Source organism: Urocitellus parryii, chromosome 7 (assembly GCF_045843805.1).
Source record: "Urocitellus parryii isolate mUroPar1 chromosome 7, mUroPar1.hap1, whole genome shotgun sequence".
Classification (NCBI taxonomy): Eukaryota; Metazoa; Chordata; class Mammalia; order Rodentia; family Sciuridae; genus Urocitellus; species Urocitellus parryii.
This window is the reverse complement of record NC_135537.1, coordinates 50,550,605-50,557,075: the sequence shown is the minus strand read 5'-3', so window position 1 is coordinate 50,557,075 and position 6,471 is coordinate 50,550,605.

Here is a 6,471-nt window from a genome sequence, read left to right as displayed (position 1 = left end):
TTATATTTTTTAAAAAAGATTTCCCATTACAAAAGAGTTTAAATTGCCCAAACTATAAAAGGATTATTTTTCTAGCAAGTGAACCTGTGTTCTGTTCCATGTGCCCTTCCTGTATTCTACAGACTTTCTCAGTAATGTAGGATCAATTCTGCAGGAGCTCAGGCAATTAACTCTTTGTCTGCAGTTCACCTGCTAACTTGATATCTCATCCTAGTAGATACAAGGACTTGAATTTCACCCACCCTAGATGACTCTTTGAACTCAATGTGGGGTTGTTATATGAACTAGATTTTAAGTCATTTCAAAATTGCTCAATGACACTCACAGATAGAGAAAAGCAAGAACAGTTTCCCCAGGAAGTGTGTGTTCATTACAGGTCATTTTTTAAAACCATGCTTTTTTTAATGAAAAGAAATTTGTATTGCTTAATTCAATTAGGATTTTAGGGTCTCCTAAAATATGCTATGTTTCTTATTAATAGGTATTAATGATATGCTTAAGAATTATAGACTAATTTTTCTTAAGAATGTGGAAGTAATTGTTTTACTGAGATACCTATTTTTCTTACATGATGCAAAGAGGTATGAGGGAGTTAAAATATTTATCTTCTATTTATCCAAAGAGTATACCTGATAAATTGCAAATAAATACCCCCCCCCACAACCATCTCCTCAAAGCTATTCTGTTGTTTTTCTCAGAAATGGCAGGTTCCTCAGAGAGAGAAACCTACCTTCCAGTAGTGAGGACAATTTGGGGAGTTCCAGCTGCTGTTATCCTGCCACTCTGAGTTATGAAGTACAGTCATTGCTCTCATCTGTCATAGAAGAGAACAAAGGGAAGACTATATGCTAGCTTAACACAGAAGATAATACTTGCTGTCTCTCTTTTTAATCTAGAAAATTAACTAAGTGATTGCCCTGAAAGGAATGTCTGTGCTCATATCTGAATCAGTGATTAATAAAACAAATCCAGATTTCAAATATGCAGTATTTTAGATTTTCTTAAAATTCCTTCATTTTAGCTGGGTACAGTGGTGCATGCCTATAATCCCAGCAGTTAGGGAGACTGAGTCAGGATAAATGTGAGTTCAAAGACAGACTCGGCAGAAGTGAGGCACTAAGCAATTCAGTGAGACCCTGTCTCTAAATAAAATACAGAATAGGGCTGGGGATATGGCTCAGTGTTCAAGTGCTCCTGAGTTCAATTCCTAGTACCTCCCCGCTCCCAATTCCTTCATTTTAAATTTATATTAAAAACAAAGTCTTTATGATGAATATTTAAAAAGAGCTTTTGCATCATGCATGGTGGCACATGCCTATAGTCCCAGACTCTGGAGGCTAAAGCCAGAGGATTGAAAATTTGAAGCCAACCTCAGCAATTTAACAAGACCTTGTCTCAAAATGAAAAATAAAAATGGATGGGGACACAACTCAGTGGTAGAGTGATCTATGGGTAGCTTAGAGTACTGGACTCCTGGGTTCAGTACCTAGTACCACTAAATAAATAAATGAATGAACAAATAATCAGATTCACAATATTCCTAGTAAGCATGCATTCTCTAGTGGACATTGATCTTGATGTCAGCATTCAGTCTTGAAGGGGATACTAGATCTTCTATTAAAAAGCAGTTGCATGAAAACAAATTAACCAAATATAATTAACTTTTAATTCTGACATTCATATATGTATGTGTGTATATATATACATATATATATATGTATATATATACACACATACAATATTTAAATATACTCCTTTGATGTAGTTTAGTCAGATTCAAGTACTTGTAACATTCTTCATCATCAAAAGCCAACATATGTTCAATATGCAAATATATACTGCAGAAAATTACCACAGCCTATTAGTATAAACTCAACATCCATTTATTTGAATGAAAATGTTATGAGGTGACTTGCATTTATTAAAAAAATATCAGTTAATATCACTAAGGAAACATATTCTAAATATTCACTTATACTCTACTTCTAGATTCTTAATTCTTTTTAAATTTTTTTTAATTAATTAATTAATTGATTTTAATTAGTTATGTACGACAGCAGAATGCATTTTGATTCATTATACACAAATGCAACACAACTTTTCAGTTCTCTGGTTGTACACGATGTAGTGTCACACCATATGTGCAGTCATACGTGTACCTAGGGTAATGATGTCCGTGTCATTCCACCATCTTTCCTGCCTTCGTACCCCCTCTCTATCCCTCCCTCCCCTTTGCCCCATCAAAGTTCCATCATTTTCATATGCCCCCTGCATTATGGATCAGAGAGAACATTCAACCTTTGGTTTTTTGGCATTGGCTTACTTAAATTAGCATGATATTCTCCAACTCAATCTATTTATCTGCAAATGCCATAATTTTATTCTCTTTTAATGTTGAGTAACATTCCATTGTGTATATACCACAGTTTCTTTATCCACTCATCTATTGAAGGCATCTAGGTTGTTTCCACAGTTTAGCTGTTGTAAATTGAGCTGCTCTAAATATTGATATGGTTATGTCCATATAGAATGCTGATTTTAAGTCCTTTGAGTATAGACCAAGGTGTTGAATAGCTGGGTCAATTGGTGGTTCCATTCCAAGTTTTCTAAGGAATCTCCATACTTCTTTCCAGATTTGTTGTACAAGCAATGTATGAATGCACCTGTTTCCCCACATCCTCTCTAACATTTATCGTTGTCTGTATTCTTTTATTATTATTATTTCTTACATACATCACAATAGAGGAGTGCATTACATTCATAATTTTTTGCATTGCAATTCTTTTTTTTTTTTTTTTTGTTGATCCCAATCTTTACTTGTGAAGTTGATCATATATACTTTTCATTTTGGCAGGCTCACAGTAATTTGTGGTTACAAAACAGAATCATTATTCAAAGAAACAAAATATTACGTAGTTACAATTAGAATAGAAGAATGTATCTTGGCTTATGCATAAGCAAGCATTTGTACTTTCAGTTCGAGTTTTGCTTTGAGCTGTTTCTGCTTAGTTAACTTTTTTTTTTTTTTTTACCTGAGAATTTTATTTTTTTTATTTATTTTTTTTTATTGTTGGTCGTTCAAAACATTACATAGTTCCTCATACATCATATTTCACAGTTTGATTCAAATGAGTTATGAACTCCCAATTTTATCCCGTATACAGATTGCTGCATCACATCAGTTACCCTTCCATTGATTGACATATTGACACCTTTATACCACAATTTATCAAATCTCTGTTGGTATATAAGGTATGTTGACACCAAATTCACTTCTTCATACATGAATTTTGTATAATGATGACCATCTCCTTTCACTATAAGGGAAACTTATCTTAGAATCCTGTCTATTGTCTAAATTCTTAGAATAATACAGCTCTTGAGTTTGGATTACCTTCCATGTCATCTTACTTTAATTCCTAATCTAAGCTACTCATAGATCAATGATAATTTTAGGAAGTGACAACATTAATTGAAAGTGGAAATATTCCCCCAATAATTGATTTGATATCTTTATTTTATGATGATTTTTATTCTTTTAGCAATATGACATTCTAATTTCACATTTACTGAATGCCTTTTCTGTGCTAACCATGTGTTAGGGTAACTGAGTTACATGTTCCTATGAGGAACTTTCAACCATAAGAAAGTTACACATGTCTTTGAATAGCTCTTTTGGAATACCAGGGATTCCAAAAAGAAAATAGGATGCCTTGTCAAAATGTCACGGGAAAATTTTGGTGCTATTCAACTGATGTCTATTTTCTTTTAGTAAAATTCAATCATGTGTTGCTCAGTGTAGACATCCACCACCTGTGTTATAAAATATGAACAATTAACAGGATTTGGAAAACACAAAGAGATGTCAGGTTTCTGAACTCCACTAGACACCTATCTATCTCAAGATTCCTTGTAGGTAATGCTTGTATATGAGCCAGAGACTCAGTAAGTATGATGCTTACAGTTTATTTTCAGACACTATTTTACCCCACATTATGCTATTTTTGATACCCTCCCTCTGCCTGAAACTTCTTAAATCTTAGCTAACTTTTCCTAAGTTCTTTTAAAGTAAAAGAGTATTAGTTATGCAATTGTCAATAGCTTGATCTTGAATCTTACTTTTAAAAGTTTTAAGAAGACTATCTCAAGAGATTTCTAAAATATTCATTTTATCATTTCTTTAAATATCATTTTAAACCTGTCAAATTTACGATGAAATCCCATGTCATATTCTAATTAAACTGAGAATAACTTATGTTATCTTAACAACTCCAATATAAGGGGTATGTATATTTCCTTTTATTTAATCATTTTTATTTACAATCAATTTTTAATACAATCTGCCTAATATATTAAATTCATTCTTTTTCAAAGTATAACACTTAGTAACAGAAAGTACATTTCAGAGACTTTTTTATGCAATTCAATTGGAACAACAGGATTATTATTATTATTTAATTTATTGGTTTTTTTTCAGTTGTACCTGACAGCAGAATCCACTTAAAATAATTATACAAGAATGGAATATATCTTATTCTAGTTAGAGTTCCAATCTTGTGAATGCATATGATGATGAGATTCACTGTGTTGTTTTTATATATGTACATGAGAAAATTATATCAGACTCATTCCACTGCTTTTCCTTTAATTATCTCCCCTCCCATCCCTCCTTCCCCATTGTCGAATTTATGGCACTTCTCTTCTTCCACTCACCCCAGCCCCTATTGTGGGTTAGCTTCCACATACCAGAGAAAACATACAACCTTTGTTTTTTTGGGGGGACTGGCTTACTTCACTTATCTGTGCATTTGATGGTAACAATCATTTTATGAAGATGTTGGTTGTTAGAGTCTGCAAACAAGTCTGGATGGCGCCTGGCAAAATGCCAGAGGGAGTGGTTTTTGAAGTAAGGCCAGCAAGCCATTAAGTGTGGAGATTCCTTATTGGTTGACTGCTGTATCGAGTTTATGTTAATTAAGATAAGCTGTGTGGAATGTATAAATACCTCTGTTGTCCTACAATAAAAGGCTCCCACTCCTGCTGTATCAATGTACTCAAGTTGCTGGTCACCCCCCGGTTATTTTGCTGCAGCCGGACTGCAGCAGTTGGTATGTTATAATATATCTTTTTAACTCAGAAAATACAGTTATGGATAATATAAAGACACTTTAGCTACAAATATAAATTTTAATCCGGTATATTTCATTTAAAGAGATAGAGAATATATAATCATGGTGAGGTTTGGAATATCTTTTATTATTTTATTACTACATAACTATACACTATATGGGGTTCTCCTAAAGAAAGGCTGGGTATTTATCTTTTTGATTTATTTATTTATAGAGCTATTTTTATGGATAATTAAAATACTAAGATTCAGATGCTTGTATTTACTATATTTATTAATCAGGATCCCAACTGGAAATAAACAGCAGTTAAAATTAGAATAATTGTTGCAAAGCTTAATAAAGAGATTAAATGTAAAATAAGCAAGAAGTTTTAAAAAATACTTCATGAGATGTCCCTTGACTCCAAATCTAATGATCTAGGTCTTTATCAGACTTATATCCTCTGTAAAGAGCCTGGGAAGGAAGAGTTTTGGGAACCTTGAAAGGAAGTTTCCTGTTGTGAAGGCTGCCTTGAAAGAGCAGCTTCGTTTGGTTGAGGGACCTAGGCAAACCCAAAATATAGTAGTAAGTGGATGAATGTCTTAATTTCCTTTTCCTCTGATCCTGTAAACCATATGCTATTTACTAAATTTAACCAAGAGTGTGAGTACAACCAAGAGTGTGATGTGGTTTATATGGTTAGTCTTTAGAGACACCAGTGCGAGATGGATCTTGAAAGGCAGACAAAATATCAGACACAGTAGTTAAGAAACAGTCAAACTGCTAGGCTAAGTAAATAGTGCACAGATCATTTTTAGCCCATCATTATAAGGCAAATTAACTAAAAGTTTTATCACTAGGGCCTAATTGATGTCAGACTAATTTATTCAGAGTTGTGGGCAAACAAGATGGAAGTAGCATTAATTATCCTTCTCTGAAATTCATAAGTTGAATACCAAAGTATAATATCATTTGGTTGTTTTAAGACTGTATACAATTGGATTTGTTGTTCATTTCTTTCTAGTAAAATTTGGTTGCTACCTGGTCAGGGATGCATATAAGTACAACTAGGTGTTGAAGATACATTCAAACAAGTCACTCATACCCTTTTATTACCAAGCCATCTGGTTGGACTTGTCTTCCCACGCTGTTCTCTCCCTTGTCTCTTGCTCAGATTTTTATAAACTAAGAACAAAAAGGCAGAACAGGTAGTTCAAAGCTTTAGTTTCTCTTATAATTAAATAAAAACAAGCAGAAATGTTTAGAAACAATTTTGTCAGAACTTCTGAAAAAATGGTCAAAGGATTAGAGGGACCAAGAAATGATGAATCAAGAAAACATAACTAAGGGTAAAGATTTCCTC